Here is an 18,750-nt window from a genome sequence, read left to right on the forward strand (position 1 = left end):
TAATATTGTAATAATGAAAACAAATGTTCTGTAATTTGTTTATAAAATTGCACAGATGTAAAATGGAAGTTATGATTAAGGATAAACTTAGAACTGCTGACTATATGCATGGTTATGTTTCAAAACAGTAATCCTGAGAATTCAAGAGGCAGCTGTGAGCAGAGTTTCATAATGCTGGTGTAATCTTTAAAAAAGAAAAAAGTAAAAAAATGAAAGAATCCCTTGCTGCACTCTGATGGGCAATTACAGGCTTTGAAAAACAGGAGAGGGACTTCCTAAAGTGCTTCATTGAAGCAAGCAGCTGTCATTAAAAGAAACACAACAGCAGGAGTTCTGGACTTCCAAATAATGGTATTAGACTTTCTAGTATCTACATTCTTTCCTGGTTGTAGCCTCAGCTGCTACAGTAGTTAAAGGCTGAAAGGAAACTTCATCTCTGTAACACCAGCCTAACTTCCAGTTGTGCTGATGGATAGGAGTCAGACAACATGACAGTGTGTATCTGGATGTTGTTGCAGTTTTCATAAATTAAATATGTTTTGATCGAAGCTCCTCTGAGGTGGATACACAACTGACTGAAGAGCTACATTCACGCAATAGTAATCACCGTTTCTTTTAGCTTTCAAAGCTGAAAGATCTTCTAAGGGGAGGTTTGAGCCAGTGCTGTGCAGTGTTTACAAGTATAATGTGGGGGATGAAAAGCAGAATAAACCTAAAACACTTACAGGTGACATGAGTTTACAGAACCACAGAATCAATTAGGTTGAAAAAGACCTCTGAGGTCATCAAGTACAACCTTTGACTGATCACCACCTTCTCAAATAAACCAGAGCACTAAGTGCCACTTGCAGTCTTTTCTTGAACGCCAAGAAACTGTTTAAGTGGGAGTCATTTTACAATATAATTTTTATTATTTTAATTTAAGACATCAACAAGGTATAGTTAAGTCAAAGTAAGTACAAAAGGCTGCACTTGGGCAAATTAAATTCAAATACCAAAACTTGGGAATGCTCCTGTAACAGCTGTGCTCAATCCGGATGTTTTTCCAGCCCTCAAACCGAAGGTGGATTAGCAATATGGGGATGATGTGAAAAATTCCAAATGCCATGGAAGACAGTGAAGATCTGTGGTGTATATAGCTTGGTGTTGATGTAGGTATCACCTCTAGAATAACTGGAGAATCCTAAAAAAAAGGCAACAAAAAGAAAGGAGACTGCAAGAGAGTTTAGTCTGAAAAATAAAGGGTTTGAGAGTGAATGTACCAGTCTTCCTGGTAACAGTCTTTAGAGCTTTGTAATATGCATTTATGCAAATGGTGATTAATTAATTGTTCTCCGTGTTCACTGAGGTAGAGACGTACAATTTGCACCACTATGAATTTGCTTAATAAGAGAATTTCACGGTTAAGTAAACAATTTGGCCTTATAACAAACAGCAAAATCAATTTAGGAGTTCAAAACAATGTGGGATAAACATTGGTCATGGTTGTCTGAGGCAGACCTGATCCTAAAGGACTACAGGAAACCTTAAGGTTTATTTCAGTATTATATTGCATGTCTTACATAACAGGTCCCTATGCTGAGTGTTTGTATTCTCAACACACATGGGTAGCAAATTCTTCAAATGACACTGATATTTTATCCCTTCTTTTCTGGAATGTTTCATTTTGAAATTCATTCTACTTCTGAGGTGGCCCATTCACGTTTTACAAAGCTTGCTACATGGGCGTGGCTTCCTCACCCCCTTTTCATCTTTATTCTCGAATCTGGGCACCTGATTAAGCCAGGTAATGGAATGCTTCCCTCCTCCATCTGTATGCAGCCCAACACTTGGAAATGGGACTGCAGGAACTTCAGCAGTTACAAGAAGCTGACAGATGTGTTAAGCTCTGTCTTGCTCCTAGCACTTAGGACTTAAAATCATAGAATATCCTGAGTTGGAAGCGACCCACAAGGATCATTGAGGTCCAACTCCTGGCACAGGACAACCCCAAGAATCCCACCATGTGCCTGAGAGCGTTGCCCAAATGCTCCTGCAACTCTGTAAGCCTTGGTGCTGTGACCACTTCCCTGGGAAGCCTGTTCCAATACCCAACCACCCTCTGGGTGAAGAACCTTTTCTAATATCCAACCTAAACCTCCCCTGACAACTTCAGGCCATTCCCTTGGGTCCTGTCACTGGTCACCACAGAGAAGAGATCAATGCCTGCCCCTCCTCTTCCCCTCACGAGGAAGTTGTAACTGCAATGAGGTCTCCCCTCAGTCTCCTCCAGACTGAACAGACCAAGTAACCTCAGCTGCTCCTCATATGGACTCCCCTCAAGGCCCTTCACCATCTTCATAGCCCTTGGGTCAGTCTTTATGCTGCACCACAGTTTGACTGCAGTAGAAACATGCAAAGAAACGTTATCCTGCTACAGCTTGAGCTTTCTGTAACAGAGACCAAACTGCTGCTTCTTTAGCCATAGAAATGTAAACCTGGATATGGACAATAGTGGAGGATGTAAGGGCTGGCCATAACCCAACTAAGGGTTACTGGGGATGGGGAGAAGCATCTTTAGAAATGAGTTTTGCATGGCTGTTGAAAAGTGAGGTGGCAATTAAATCCGAGAGACGGGCTCCATGCAGCCCGCCGAGCAGGTGAGTTCCTGGCAGAGGGCTGAGAGTTGTCAGTGCCCATCCCAGCGAGGTTGCGGTTGCTACCTGCAGGGCAGTAAGGTCCCGGCGCCTCGTGAAAGGAGACGGCGCAAGATTTTGGACGAGCGTGGCGAAGCTCTTACCCCTCCCAAGTCAGATTTGGGGAGGTGGGGGTGTGAAACGTCGCAGGAATGCCCCGGGGAGAGGCAGCGCCGCTCCCTCCCGCAGCCCCGCGGGACCCCCGCGGCCGCGCCCGCTCCCCCCGCTGCCCGCGCCGGGCGCGGATGCGCCGTGCGGGGCCGGCGCGCACCCTCCGCGCTGCCGGCGGGGCCCGGGCCGCCCCCCCGCCCGCTCCGCCGCCGCCCCGGGCAGCGAGCGAGGGAGGCCGGGCCGCGGCCATGGCCACGGACGGTGAGTGCGGGGCGGGGGCGGCATCCCCGGGGAAGGGAGGCTCGGACACCTGCCACCGGCCGCGCCCCGCGCTGGACCGGGATCCTGAGGGGAGAGGGATGCTGAGGGGAGAGGGATGCTGAGGGGAGAGGGATGCTGAGGGAAGCGGGATGCTGAGGGGAGAGGGATGCTGAGGGGAGAGGGATGCTGAGGGAAGCGGGATGCTGAGGGGAGAAGGATGCTGAGGGGAGAAGGATGCTGAAAGAAGCGGGATGCTGAAAGAAGCGGGATGCTGAAGGGAGCGGGATGCTGCAGGGAGAGGGGTGCTGAAGGGAGCGGGATGCTGCAGGGAGAGGGGTGCTGAGCGCCGCGGGGGACAGTGGGGGAAACCGGGCCCCGCTCCAGTGGCCTGACCCCTGGGACCGGCGGGGACTCTCCGGTGGCAAAAGGAGGTTCGAGGGTCCCTGTCCTCCCCCGGGCCGGCGGCGGGCGGTGCCCCCTCGACCCCGCCGCCGGCGGGTCTCCCAGGGGATGGTGGCGCGGTGTGTTGCTCGTGTGCTCCACGCGGAAAGGATGGGTGCACATGCACATGGATTTCAGGGAGAATAAAGGAATAGGAAAGCCTACTTCTGAGATATTAATGGAGAACAAGTGTTCTTGTAACCATGGGAGACTTGTCTGGGTCTAGGAGCCTCGGAATTGTTGGGGTTTCTGACCATGCTATAATACAAATGACTTTAGGGATGATTGCATGCCGATTTTGGACTGATTGATTGATTGATTGTTGTTTTGACTGATGGTGTCGTTGACCCACCTTGGCTGAGCTCTTGGATGTGGCAGTGGTGCTGCTGCACAGAGGCCAGGTATTTCCCTTAATATTTCAGATCACAGCACCAGTGAGTTAAAACCTGAATTGCTGCTGTAAGCCGAGGTCCTGAGAGTCTCCTCCCGATTTACTATAAAAATGACAACTTCGATACTTCTTGGAGATTGCCAGGTTGATTTTGCTGTATCTTTTGCCAGGTTTAGGGAAAATAATCACATGAGTCTTTAAGACATGCACATAGCATCTCACGAACAAGCTCTCAGGAACAAAATTCTAGGCTTGAGCTTTTTATTAAAATGATTGGGCTTAATGGGGAGTCCAGTTCCTCTTTTCCTTTTATAACTTAGTGATGTTCATTTGTGTTTACTGTTCATCATTTTCTTTCAAGGCTGTGTCCCCAAGAAAGGGTCATCTCAGGCTGATGGGTGGAGTCATGAATTCTCCACAATGTGGAATTGTTTGGTGCTTCAATGTGGCCTTAGGAGAATTAGGAACTAACCTGATTTGTTCAGAGTAATAGTACACGGTTACCTAGCAGAACCTGTCCTTTCATGAGTTACATCCTCAAAGCAAGGATCCACATCTATCAGTTGATTCCTCATCTGTTTGAAAATTACTGAATGTTTTGATTCATAAACAATAACCTGAAATAAAGAAGACTGGAGGGAAGCCTAACGTTAAAATGAGTAAGGTGGCATTCCTTGGACTTGGTGTACTTGTATTAAAGTCCACTTAGATATATAAACTATGATTTTTACTGAAGTGGGAAAATCTGCATTGTTCTTTTTAGGATTATATCCAACATACACCTCAGCAGATGCCAGTCTTTTCTGTACTTGCACAGAGCAGTGGACCATCGGCAGAACTGGGGGTTTTTCTTGACTGGGGAGCTTTGGGAGGAGCAGGGGCATCCTGATAGCTCAGGTAGTGTTATCTTCTGTTCTTGTGTCAGAGCTGTTCCTCATAGAAGGGCAAAAAAGCCAGAGACTCTCTCTTCCTCTGTGATTCTGGGCTGCCAGAAGAGGTGGCAGTGATGACTTAAGGTGATCAGAGATATGTGTTACAGCTGTCTGCTCTGATTTTTATTGCTAAATAATTCATTGCTCCTGTTGGCTCGAGGATAAAGTGAGGGAAGTTTGGTTTCCAGTAACTGTGGCTTCAGCTCAATTGGAATTGAGTATGGCTTGGACACAGTTCAGGTCAGTGCTAAAGAGAACTGTGGATGATTTGAATACACTTCTAATGATTTTAATTAAAGGCCTGGGAGCAGGCTGTTCCCATGTGCTGAGAGACAAACCAGAAGGGAAGAAGACTGGCCTGGGTGAACAGAGGGCTTTGGTTGGAACTCCAGGATAAAAAGAGAGATAAACCTTTGGAAGTAGGGACAGGAAACTCAAGAGGACTACAAGGATGTTTTGAGGTTATGCAAGGGGAAAATTAGAGGGGCTAAAACCCAATTAGAACTTAATCTGGCTACTGCTGTAAAAGACAGTAAATAACGTTTCTATAAATACACCAGCAAAAAAAAAGGAGAGCTAAAGTCAATCTCCATCCTCAATCCTCCATCCTTTGGGTGTGGGGAAAAATAGTAAAAAATGTTGAAGAAAAGGCTGAAGTACTTAATTCCTTCTTTATTTCAGTCTTTAATAGTAAGATCAGTTGTTCTCGGGGTACACATCCCCTGAGCTGGCTGACAGGGATGAGGAGCAGAATGAAGCCCCCATAATCCAAGGGGAAATAGTCAGCAACCTGCTACACCACTCAGACACACACAAGTCTATGGGGCCAGATGAGATTACATCAAAGGTGATGAGGGAGCTGGTGGAAATGCTCACTGAGCCACTTTCCATCATTCACCTGCAGTTCTGGCTAACCCAGGAGGTCCCAGGTGACTGGAAGTCAGTAAATGTGATGCCCACCTACAAGAAGGGCTGGAAGGAGTATCTGGAAAACTACAGGCCTGTCGGTCTGACCTCGGTGTCAGGGAAGGTCAGGGAGCAAATCACCTTGAGTGCCATCACATGGCACGTACAGGACAGCCAGTGTGGGTCTGACAGGCAGGCCATGCTTAACTAACCTGATCTCCTTCTATGGCGAGCCGACTCACCTGGTGGATAAGGAAAAGGCTGTGGATGTTGTCTACCTGGGCTTCTGTAAAGCCTTTGACACCATTTCTCACAGCTTTCTCCTGGAGAAACTGTCAGTTCATGGCTTGGACAGGTGCACTCTTTGGTGGCTAAAAAACTCCCTGGTTGGCTGGGCCCAGGGAGTGGTGGTGGATGGTACTGCAACCAGATGGCAGCTGGTCACAAGTGGTGTCCCACAGCGCTCAGGACTGGGCCCAGTCCTGTTTAGTGTCTTTATTGATGATCTGGATGAGGGGATCAAGTGCACCCTCAGAAAGTTGGAGACAACATCAAGTTGGGTGGTGTGTTGATCTACTGGAGGGCAGGAAGGCTCTGCAGAGGGATATGGACAGGCTGGATCAATGAGTCGAGGCCAATTGTATGGGATTCAACAAGGCCATGTGCCAGATCCTGCACCTGAGTCACAACAACCCCATGTGGTGCTACAGCCTGGGGGCAGAATGGCTGAAAAGTGCCTGGCAGAAAAGGACGTGGGGGTGATGGTCGACAGCAGCTGAACCTGAGCCAGAGTGTGCCCAGGCGGCCAAGAGGGCCAAGGGCATCCTGGCCTGTATCAAAAATAGTGTGGCCATAAGGACCAAGGCAGTGACCATCCCTCTGTACTTGGCATTGGTGAGGCCTAACCTTGAATCCTGGGTTCAGTTCTGGGCCCCTCATGACAAGAAAGACATTGAGGTGCTGGAGCGTGTGCAGAGAAGGGAATGGAGCTGGGGAAGGGTCTGGAGCACGTCTGATTAGGAGCAGCTGAGGGACCTGAAGGGGGCTCATCTCAGAGAAAAGGAGGCTCAGGGGTGACCTTCTCACTCTCTACAGCTCCCTGACAGGAGGTTGTAGCCAGGTGGAGGGCAGTTTCTTCTCCCAGGTAACAAGTGAGAAGAAGAGGAAGTGGAAGAGGAAACAAGAGGAAATGTCAAGTTGTCTCACGAGAGGTTTGGACTGGATATTAGGAAAAATTTCATCACAGAAAGGGTTGTCAAGCCCTGGAACAGGCTGCCCAGGGCAGTGGTGGAGTCACCATCCCTGAAGGGATTTAAAAGATGTGGCACTTGGGGATGTGGTTTAGTGGTGGGCTTGGCAGTGCTGGTTGGGCTTGATGATCTCAGAGGTCTTTTCCAATCTGAATGATTTTGATTCTATGGTATTGTCATAATATTAAGACCACCCCATACATTTTAAAATCAAAAACCTCCCAAGAGAATATATTTAAAAGAGGAGAAATACATGTGACTGTTTAAAGCAGTTTTTAAATACTGGAAATATATTTGCTTTCATTTGAAAGTTCATATCATTGTATCTTGGTTTTGGTTTTCCTCTCTTGTTTCATTTTGATGTAACATTGCTCAAATTCTTGCTAATAATAGACCTGCACATCTGGCTGTGTTAAAAGCAAATCTTTCAAAAACAAAATGCCTGCTTTGTGGAAAATATTGATTGCAATTGTATGTTCTTTTCCAAATATGTGAAACGCTGCTACTTCTGTAAAGAGCTTGTGTTTGTGCTTATGCACCTGCCCCCATGAGAAACCGTTCAGATACTCAGTCAGACTTCAAAGTAAATTGGAGAACATTTTAAATCTGTTTCCTTCCTGTTTTGATTCAAGTGCAGGGTATTCTCCTGGGATGCTGCCTCTGAGGAGAGTTTGTTTTTTGCAAAGACAGGCAACTACATATGCCTTGGAGGAGAGGGTGGGGAGTACTTCACTGAAGAACTGGGATGCAGTTGCAGAGGTGCAGGCAGCATTCCTTCTTTGACAAAAAAAAAAAAAAAGAGCTAAGGGGCCACTGGGCTTTTAAAAATAGAGGTTTGAAGACAAAAGTGAATTGCCAAACCAAACATTTTTGGGCTTGCAGGACACCTTAAGTCAAGTCTGCCCCTGGAGCCTTGCTGCTGATGGCTGTAGCACTGATTTAATATGCTTAGGTCGCCATGAGGTGGGTCCCGTTCAGTGCAGGCAGGCAATTATGGAGGAAGTCTTGTGAGTGTGGTGGTGTGGCTGTGGATGTGCAGGCCCCGTGCTGGAAGCGCTGCGGCAGCGATAGTGCTGTGAGCTGTGTCAGGGTTTGTGAAACGCAGCTCTGTGGCTTGCCTCTGCTCTAAGTAATGATGCCAGCACTTCCTGAGGGACCCATCTGCAGGAGTCTGTAATGTTTATTGCCTTCTTGGAGTGTTCTTTTAGTTCCTGCACACGTGGGAAACAAGTGTGTTCCATCTGGCCTGGTTAAGTCCTTCCATGGTGCTATTCAGCTGTAGAGATGACTCTTATGTAAACAGGAGTAGTCATAATTATCAGGGGAGAATATCTAAAACATCAGAGGCTTTATTTTGAAAAGCAGCCTCTTATGTGCCTTAGGTATGTTGAGGTTATGACTGGAGGGTTTGAGTAGTCATTAAGGAGAGCTTTTGTTCACGTCCCATTTGTATGATCTATTGTTGATGGCTCTGGTTGTGCACTGAGGAAGTTTGATCAATTATTCAGCAAGGGCTTGAGTCTAATCTGTCTCAAAGCTGGGAAGCCACTAACTCTACAAACTGGTGCAGCTGGTTGCTATTTAGGTACTCAGACTTTGCACAGACTGTTCTTCATGTAGTTTTGGGAGGTGAATTTCCAACCAGAGGAGAACACAGTTATCAACCATATATCTGATGTGTGTATACCCAGGTTATGATGGTGGCTATAAAAAAATGTGATTAGATATGTTTTAATTAGACGTGGATATACTGTGTTATCTGTGTTGTCTGGAGTGGAATTCTTGGATATCGTCCTTTTTATGTGTAAGATAGATTGATTTTGCGTTAGAGGGTTAAATGAGTGGGTAAACAGCTGGTTAAAATTGTAAATAGCAATGTTGTCTGTCAGCGGCTGCAGAACTTGGTTAAACCTATGAAAAGTGACCTTTGTGGCAGCCTTCTCAGTGGGTATGAGAAAGACAAAATGCCATTTGTGAAGTCCCAAGAAGAGCAGCTCACAGGAATCAAGACGGAAAGGACTAGGAGGGGAGCTGAAAGAGTAATGGTAAATTGCAAACTGCATAACCATTCAGATACTGTACAAAAACTAGGATGATTCCTCTCTCTGAAACCTCAGAGCAAGTTCTGAGACAAGTTACGTCCTCGTTTTGGGCCAAACAAAATTAGGAGCTGTGCTTTTAACCATGCTGAAGTTTCAGCTGATTCACAAGATGTACAAGAACAACTGGAAAGGGGCGGCAAGATCTGGTGTGAACAGAAAGATAAGCCTTGAGATCCATGCAGAACTGTGAATCATGAACAAAAAATTGAGACTGAGAAGGGAAGGAAGGGAGAGAAGAAAGAACAGGTCTCCAAGGAAGCTCAGGGAGATGGGGAGGGCATAGAGGAAGATGGGAAGCCAAGAGGAGATAATTTCAAGAACAAAGTGTGTGATTGCACCAGAACCAACTGACAGGTGGAGGAGGACGTAGACAGTGTTGGACAAAGAAGGGGTATTGGAAGGGTATCACAGAGCCCTCTTTCCATATAAATCCACAAAATTACCTTTGTTCCTTCTTCTTGTGAGATCACAGCTGCCTTGAATGCCTGTGTGGAGCAGTTGGGTGGCATTTCTTCATTAACACAGTCCTGATTTCTGCCTTGGAATAACTTGTACGATGTTCCCTGGTGAAAGCTCCTCATGAGAGCAGTGCAGGGTCTCCAAGCAGCACTGGGGAGGAGCAGAGATGGAACGGGGCTGGTTTACTTTCTTCCTTTGGGTACCTTACACCATTCTGACCCCTCTGTTTCACAAGTACCTTTCATGTTTCTCTTGGTCCCCTCTCTTAGGAGGCCTTTAGGGCTGGGACTTTGTTGGATACCAGTTATAGAATGACAGAACGGTTTGGATTACAAGGGGCCTTAAAGATCATCTAATTCCAACTGCCCTGCCACAGGCAGGGACATTTTCCACTAGACCAGTCCTTGCTCTGGTGCTGACTTTGAGACTGGCATTTTGCTTCCCCTCCCTGTTTGCCCGCGCTGTTTCTGTCATGAAATGTGTTATATATAAGCTAGATATTATTATTAGCCTTATTAATTTTATTGAACTTTCGTGTACAAATGTACAAAGATATCAGGTGCCTCCAAGGAGTGGGAGGCCAGTCTTAATTAGCCTTCATTGACTTTGATAAGGTTTGAAATCATCTGGGAACTTGCAGATAGTGCTTATTCCTAGAGCTGGCAGACAGGTTTTAAGATCACTGTCATTCTTTAAAAATACAGGTTTGCAGATGCCAAAACTAGTTATTTTGGTCAAAACTGGAGTTTTGAAACACTTAAGCACTTCTTACAAAAATCAGAAATGGAAAATCAGAATGTGGTTTACATCTCAGAAGTGTTTAGAGAGCATATTCAGATAATGCATATAAATTTTAAGAAAATTGTCCTGAACATTTCCCATTGCATCATCCTGAGAACCAAGTGCTTGCACAGTTGAAACAAAAATGTTCAGTGATTGAACCAAAACCCAGTAATTTTAACACAGATGTATCTTGCTGCAATTGAAAGAAGAGAGCTTTCTAAAAGAATTTATTGTTCTTTGGTGTGGTAATTTCTCTTTTCCTAAGCATTAATTCTTCAAGTGTGGGGAGAGGGTTTCTGCAGGTAGAAGGCATCTGCACAGTGCTGATTCCTGCTGGTAATGTGGATTTTATCAGAAGATAAGCATTTGGGCCACTGCTTAATGGTAATTGTTGGGATCTTCAGATCGTGGTCTGCAGCAAAGGATTTATAATGTATTTATCAGACAATGGCAGGGGGTCATGAAGCATTGTCTGTTTTGGAGTGGGTATTTCTTCTCATTTCCTAGTGGCTCTTTGGAACCAATGTTTTCCATCAACAACTTTTGTTGAAAACACTTAAGAAGTTTTGTTGTCTGAAATCTGTTTTGCATAACATGCCGTGGTTATGCTTTGTGCTTAAAAACTTTGAGTCAACCCTGAAGAACAACACAATCACCACAAAAATCACACACAAAATGTTTCATGTGTGGGAGGGTTTTATCCTCTTTCTTGTTTTGCAGCGCTTGAAATCTTCTGAACTTCTTTTCAGAGGAGTAGATGAAAGGAAAGAAAGCATTTTTTTTCATTGCCACGAGGACTAGAAGGTTATTTGATATAGCAGCTGAGATTCTCACCTTGTAATTTACTTCAGATCTATGCATTTAAGTAAAATACCTACTGCTGTTTGATGAAGGTGTAGATTTTATTTGGTGAAATTGTTATGGTTGTGTTTAAATTAGTCCTAAAAAACCATGCATGCTCCATGAAGCATGTGTACAGTTACAAGTTATTTTATTTTCCAGTTGCAAAAATTACTTTAGAATTTCGGTAGTACTGGCACTTAACTCTATCCATCAGTCCTCATGGGGATGATATAACTGTGTGGGGAGCCCTGCTAAGAAATTGGTCCAGGAGGTTCTGGTGCTGTACTTCAAAGTAAATGGTTGCTAAGGTTTCACTGGAGGTGTAATAGATGAGATGTACAAATGCTCACAGCATTCTGCAGCAGTGCTTTGGGGTTTGTTCTGCAGTTTGAATTACTTGATTTGCTACCTGCATTTCATATAACAGTAGCAACTGCTCCCCTCCCTTAATCTGAATTTTATATGGTTGCACAGGGTGTATTACAGGCTTTTCAATGGAAGCAGAGTGCACTTCATGCTGAAGTCAAAAAACATTCCGTAAACAACTTAAGGTGTATTTCTATTACCATAATTTGTGTTGGGAAGTTCTGCCATGTTTTTTAAGGCAGTCCACAGTGAGAGGGTTGACAGCCTGCACTCTATGCTATTCGTGATGCTGTGCATAAAGGTGGTCAACCTGCCTGGTTCCAAGAGCCATGTGCCAGTGTTGTTGTGCAACTGAACCATATGATGTGCACCTAACGTCATGGAGAGCCTTAGTGGGTGGGAAGATAATGATTGCACCTCTCACAGTCTTGACTGTGTCTGATGATCTCCTCATTTTAGCCCAAATACTGGCAACCTCCCACCTTTTTCATTACCCAGGAACCCTGTAGCTGGCCACATTATCTGGTCTGTCCAAAATGGCAAAATGACCAAAGAGTTGTAATTTAGTAATGACAAATGGAAAGTGCTGCCCTGAAGGAGGAGTTCTCAAACTGATGATTGTACTGGCCATGCTGGTACAACTCAATGTGTCCTGGTTTTGTGCTGCTCATGGATTTCCTCTTTGTCACTGGGGCATGCTGTTATGCATTCTGTGCTGTGGAAGTCAGAAGGGGCAAAGAAGGCAGGAGATGTGCTGTTCTCTGCCACACTGAAAGTTGGTTTAGGTGTGTCTGAATCACGGAATGGTTTGAGCTGGAAGAGACTTTGAAAATGGTCTTGTTCCAACTCTCTTGCCATGGGTAGGGACACCTTCCACTAGACCAGGTTGCTCAAAGCCCATCCAACACTTCCAGGGATGGGGCATCCACAGCTTCTCCGGGCAACTTATTCCAGTGCCTCACCACCCTCACAATAAAGAATTTCTTCTTAATATCTCATCTAAATCTACTCTCTTTCAGTTTAAAGTCATCACCTCTTGTCCTGTCAAGAATTACATCCTTCAGGAGCACTTTCTCATATAGTGTTGCTCAGCAGCCCTCGCCTGCTGGGAGTCACTGAACCCCATTTATGAGTGTTCCTTGCCAAAACCAGTAGATTAATCATAGGCAGTCCAGGAGTTCTCGAGTTCTTTTGGAGCATTAAATCCATGACTAGATAGTTCCAGAGCTGAGGTAATGGAAAACTGGGAGTTGAGCTTGGCATACTCACTTAAGAGTTGGAGGCACTGAAGGAATGTTTCCTTCCCAGGCACTGCAGCAAGATCCATGATGAGCTCTTGTCAGACAATAAACAGAAGAGTCACACAGATCAGCCAGGTGTCTCCATGGGAAGCCTTGCAATCAGCAGCCTGTGGGAATTGCTCTAAGTCAGTCAATCTAAAACGTGGAGTAGCATAGAGTGGAGATGTGCCCCTTTCTGACACTGGAAAGAGGAGCCTTCAGATTCCTGAACTGCTGCCCATGTTCTCAGTGTTTAGCATCAGGAACCACTGGAGCATGAGCAAGAAGATTGCCTTGTGTTAGGAAACTCTCTCATTAGTGCACCTTGGAGTTCACAATGGACTTGTGCTCCTTTGGTGCTTCTCTTTGGTCCATTGATCATTTAACTGGAGCAGCTTCAGCAGGGTGTACTGAGAGTTAATTCCTCAGGATGATTCCACAGGCCAGGGCAGTGTGGATGCTGGGGCTCAGATCCTTCTAGGCAAAGCCAGGACTTCCACTAGGGCTGTCCCGTCCTGTAGCCACGCAACTGTTGGGGGAAAGGTGTTGTCCACTTGATCTTACATGGTGCTTCATCTCTTTGGTAATAGATGAGCTCATCAGGAAACGTAGGCAGAAGTTCCTGTGCTGTGGGTTATGGGAAGGATTAGGTACAAAAGAGTTCTGCTGTTTTGGTTAATGCTGTCATGCTTTCTGTGAGCAGGTGGGTGCCTGGGGAATTTTATTGCAAAAAATGTCAGATCCCCTAGGATTAGGTGTCAAACGACTGATGATTTTGAGGAATGCAGTCTTGAATTTGGCACCTAAATATAGCAGGTGCGTGGGACTTTGACACTGATTTTCTTTGAGAATCAACCATTTTCTGAGAACTTTAACTTTGGGATTCTGTTGGTGTTCAATTCTAGCATGTAAATATTCATTCACCAAGTCTCACCCCAGGGCCTCCCTGTAGCATTTACTGTGTAACTTCAGCTAATCAGGTGACAATTGGTTACATGATGCATAATAGGGTGAGGAGTGTAAGGCCTGAACTTTACATGGCTTGCATGTAAAGTGTTTGTACCATGATAATCACAAGGTAGCAGTTGTCTTACCCTCTCTATTTTTCTTTTGAAACCCACTCCACTTGTTTTATAATTACTTGAGCTCATGGTGAACATAAAAATAGCTTGTCTATTTAAAGAGAACAGATGGTTTTTCTAATGATTTTTTCCTGAAGATTGAATGAATTGTGGTTGAGTCAGAAACTGCCAGCTCATAAACGTGTGTTTTGATTAGAGGAATACTTGATTAGGTTAATTGAGTGTGATTCAATGTGATGTACATTTGGCCAACTTAAAGCTTTCCAACTTCATCTGGGGTAGAGGTAACAGTATCTCAGTGTTTGCAATTCACTCCGTGGTTCCCAAAAACATTGTCTAAGGAGTAATGAAACATTGAGGGGAGGCTACTGAATTAGTGTAGGAAACACAAGCCTTTGTAAAAAAAAAAACCAACCAAAAAAAACCCAACAAAAAACCCCAACAAACCAAAAGCAGAAAACAAAAATCCCCCATGTTTTTAGAACAACATAAACAGGGAATCTATACTCATGACATATGCAGGCATAAAACTTGCACTTTATTATGCTATAAATAATTATGCTAGTAATGGAATAAATTAGGTAGCAATAGAAACATTTAGGTTGGAAAAGAGCTTTAAGGTCATTGAGTCCAACTTTAAACCTAACACTGCCCAGTCCACCACTGAACTGTGTCCATCCAGGTGCCATGTTGTGCAAGGTGTGTGGTTTCCCAAGGAGCACACACCTGTTTGTCATTGTGTGGGTCTGAGAACAGAGGTGAGATTCAGTGTGAGATTAAGGAAACATAAAGGTGTGTGAAAAGCATCTGAGCCCTCATTGCAGTTAATGGACATCTAGGTAAGACAAGTCCACGAAGCCTGGGGAGTGACCCAGCTCTGAAGCAGACTCACAGTGAGTGCTCAGGTGAGTGGCTCTCTGAGCTCCCTGGCTGTACTGAGTGCTGATCCACTGGCTGTGATGGGAGCTGGGATGCCCAGTGCCCTCCTACCTGCAGGAGACTGGATTTTAGTGTCTCCACCTTGAACTGAGGTTCGTCCTTGCTGTGACATCCATGTGCCAGCTGAGTGCCTGTAGCTCCAAGGAGCTGCTGCTGGAGATACAAAATTCAGCGTGTCCAGACACCTCTGGGGACACAGTTGCAGCAAAGAGAGTGTGGGTGAAGATGGACAAGCCAAAGGAACGTAATACTTGCAGAAGGACTGGGAAGCATTTAGAACACCAGGACATGTTTGTCCATTCACGTCTTGTTCCTGACAGTGAGGTCTTTGTCATCACTACTAAACTGTAAGCTCCTTCCTGTTTCCACCCACGAGGCTTCAGATGAACTTGCCACGTTCAAATCCAAACCAAGAGACAGCTAAAGGCAGTCATGGGGACCCAGTCTGAAGGAGAGAGGCAGAGAGAAAATTGTAGAGTAAGTTTGCCTTTGGGAAGTCCCTATCTCATGTCATGAGACGGAGCAGAGACTTGGTTACACTGAGCCTTGCTAAACTAAAGACTTCAGGATTGTGTTTGTGACATCCAGGATAATGTGCCTTTTAGCAGATAAGTCAGATTTCTGACTTCAATAGAAAAGGTGATATAAGATCCTCTGAGCAGGCCCAGTTGTCACACAAGGTGCTTTAGTTGGGCCATGGAATGAGTTTAATGTGCTGTAATCTCTGTGCAAACTCAAACCTTGTGGGATAGAGTACAGCAGAGATGATGTGGAGCTTGGGAAAATAGACAAACTTCAGAGAATAACCCTAAACCCCCAACTTCTTGACTCTCTAATGATATTTGCTGGAGTCTAAGACATCATGATGTCTCCTTGAGACCTCAGTCCTCTTCCAGACACTGGCACATAGCCAGAAAAACTCTTAAGAGCCATGTTCTGTTCCCTTATCTTCTGTGACTAGAAATGGGATGCACAAAGTGCAGTTCTTGATGTTCCCACTGTCATCCAGCAGTTGGTCTGGGCAGTGTCCAGAGATGCTTCATTTCCCATGACTGTATAAGACTGAATAACAAATTCAAAGCTCTTTGAGAGGGTCCTGACAGCTCTGGTTTCGTAATTCTCAGCATGTCTTTTAGCAACCAGGCAGTCATTCTTTTCTTTTATTTCTTTTTCCCCAGAGCTCCTTATTCCTGCTCTACTCTCCCCATATGGATCACGAAGCTGAGACCTTCTTCTCCAGACCTGATCTCACTATTTCTTCTGTGATGCTGAGTGGGTCAGCAGGCCAGCTGCTTATGGACAGCAGGAGGCTGGCTCAGCCACGTCTCTGTGTTCTTCCAAGGGTACTTTGTGTGTGTGCACCTTCAGGCACGGATCTGTTACGTATTTGAAATGAATCATCTCCCACAGCGGTTTGATGTGGGCAGTGACAAATCAAACAAAACAGGTTCTATCCTTATTTCATCCCCTTTTTGTGAGCAAAATTATGTATTTCAAAACAGCGAGGTAGACATCACTTGTTGGCACAGTACACGGGCTGCTCGGGTGCATAACTAATAGGGGTGAAGCAAGAGGTCTGGGATGATGTGTAGAAGATGTTCCACCAATCCCAGTGCGCAGGGATGAAATGTATCAGCCCACCTCCTGCTACAAGGGCAATGCAAATGTGTCCATATGGTTGTTGGAATGTAACACTGATGGAAGACACTCGCTGTAGTTTTGGTATTTTAGGGCTAAGGTGTGTTCCGTCCTCTCCTTGGGGAAAAACAATACTGGTTAGCCCCCATGAAGGTGGATATGTATGTATGGTAGTGAGCTGTGTTGGAGGATCTTTCATTATGAATTTGAGAGAAAGGAACTAAAACCAACTTCAAATCAAATCAAGGCACTCATAGGAGCAATATGCATCTTTCTCTAGCGCTACGTGAAGTTTCAATGCAGCAGGTCTGAGTGCAGCAATTTTCCATCTTGAAAGGAGCCAGGTAGATTCTTCATCCTGGGATCTGAGTTACAGGAATAGTGGCTCTTGGGAAAGAAGCAAGCAAGAGAAAAATACAATATTTATTTATTTTTTTTTGCTAGCATCTTTATTTCTGTGGAAGATAGAGATACTGATGTTCTTGAAAGTCCTTCCTAAAATGCAATACCTTATTCATAGATGTGCCTTTATAAATAGTGCTGTGGTCAGGTGAGATACTGTCAAAGTAACACAACAACCACTTGAAGAGTCTGAATTTGAGTTCTTGTCTTAATTATTGGCCATGCATCATATCTGGTAGACAGTAATCCCCTCTGTGGTTTCTTTATAGCCAATTTTGTAAGAATTTGTGTCTAGATGCTGGAATGAGACAGTGAGAGAGGCTCTAGAGGGCACTGCAGCATCCCTGTGATGGGAGTGCCTTCAGGGTTCTTTCACAGGAATCTTACTCTGCAGGATGATTGCTTAAAATAGTTAAAAATAATAAAGAATTAAGTAGAAGTTTTCTGTTATTTCACAACAAGTTTTGACTGGTGAAAATCTTTTGTACTAAGAAAACTTGGCCTTCTTTTTGGAGGAGCTTTGGGCATTAGATTGGTGTACTCGTGTTGAAAAGGTTTTAATATCTTGAAAAACTTTTATGATATTTGTGTATGATTTAAGGAAACAAACAAACCAAAACTCACCCTTCCTGTTCATCTAGCAGGGTCCACAAAAGAACTACTCGTTTGTGCATTGTTTCCCCCCTCCTCCAGGACACTCTTTTAATGTAACATATCCTCTGACTGGAGGTGCTCCTGTTTCCCTTGTAGAGAGATAAATCAATAAATCATTGTGTCAGCAGAGCACAGCTTGAAGCAAAATTTCCCCGTGCTGGAAGGTTTTGAATTAATTTTAGGTGGGAGCTCAGATGTGCCATACACACACGTCTACTGTTAACGTTGCAGGGCTGCATTCAGACTGACAGGGTGGTGATTCAGTGTGTCAACCTGCTCTTCAGGATGTCGAGCCACAACCTGGAGGCTGCCTGTGCTGTCAGGAGGGGTCGGTAGCTCCTTGCTACCCAACAAACAGCTTATGTGCAGCTGGCTGATTATCTAATGAGCATTTGGCATGGGTTTTTGCTTTATGAGAGAGTTCAAGTCTCCTGTCTCTGACCTTACACGTCCCTGTAAAGTGAACCAAACCCCAGATCTGCAGAGCCTGTTGTCCTCTGAGCAGTTACTTGCTGTGAGTAAAGTTGAGGAATTGCACTCAGATGCCTCCACTTTGGAAAGGTGCACGTGCCTGTGCATATGTGCACACATGCGCTCACTTATCTCCAAGGGTGCTCTGAAGGGGGTGTTTGGCTTGCGCGACCCTCTTCCCCTGACAGCTCTGAAGCAATTAACAGGCACATAAAAGTAACATCTGCTGTTTACAGCCATCAGTCCTGGCTTTGTCTTTGCTGTCCTTCCAGAGGAAGGTGCACACAGTGGGGGTGTGCACAGTCAGGAGGTCGTTCACGTTGCCTCCACTCACATCACCTTCACTGATGGGCACTGAGGAATCAGTGCTGAAATCCAAGAGAGAGATGCTTGAGCAAGGATTGTGCTACCAACACCCCTCTGTAAGCCAGTGCATGACAGATTTCTATTAACTTTCACAGTAGCAATGCTTCTTCCAAATTAAAATTGACTGCCTTTCACAGCAGGAAAGAGAAGATTACCCCAAATAGTTGCTCTGGGTGCATGCAAAATTCTGTATGTGGGCTCAGCATTTAACAACTCATACTTTTGAAAGATATATTTGTTTGTTTTCTAAGTAGAGTACATCTTGTTCATCTGTGCAAATTAGAGATGATGATAGGAAAGGAGAGCTGGGCATAACAGAGATAGGACTTTACATAACTGAGGTGGAAAAATAAGATGCAACATGCTCTCATTTCAACCTGACAGAAGGAAAATTGCTT

The 18,750-nt window shown here is 44.9% G+C and overlaps 1 protein-coding gene across 1 annotated transcript in view; it reads left to right on the forward strand.

Annotated features, from left to right (window-relative positions):
• The first annotated feature begins 2,979 nt into the window (after positions 1-2,979).
• Positions 2,980-18,750, forward strand: part of SYT16 (synaptotagmin 16) — a 109,714-nt gene continuing 93,943 nt past the window's right edge. The window contains exon 1 of the mRNA XM_017807704.1: positions 2,980-3,047. The gene's annotated coding sequence lies outside the window, so the exon portion shown is untranslated. The remainder of the gene's footprint in view (positions 3,048-18,750) is intronic.

Source organism: Lepidothrix coronata, unplaced genomic scaffold (genome assembly GCF_001604755.1).
Source record: "Lepidothrix coronata isolate B3197 unplaced genomic scaffold, Lepidothrix_coronata-1.0 Scaffold19, whole genome shotgun sequence".
Lineage (NCBI taxonomy): Eukaryota > Metazoa > Chordata > Aves > Passeriformes > Pipridae > Lepidothrix > Lepidothrix coronata.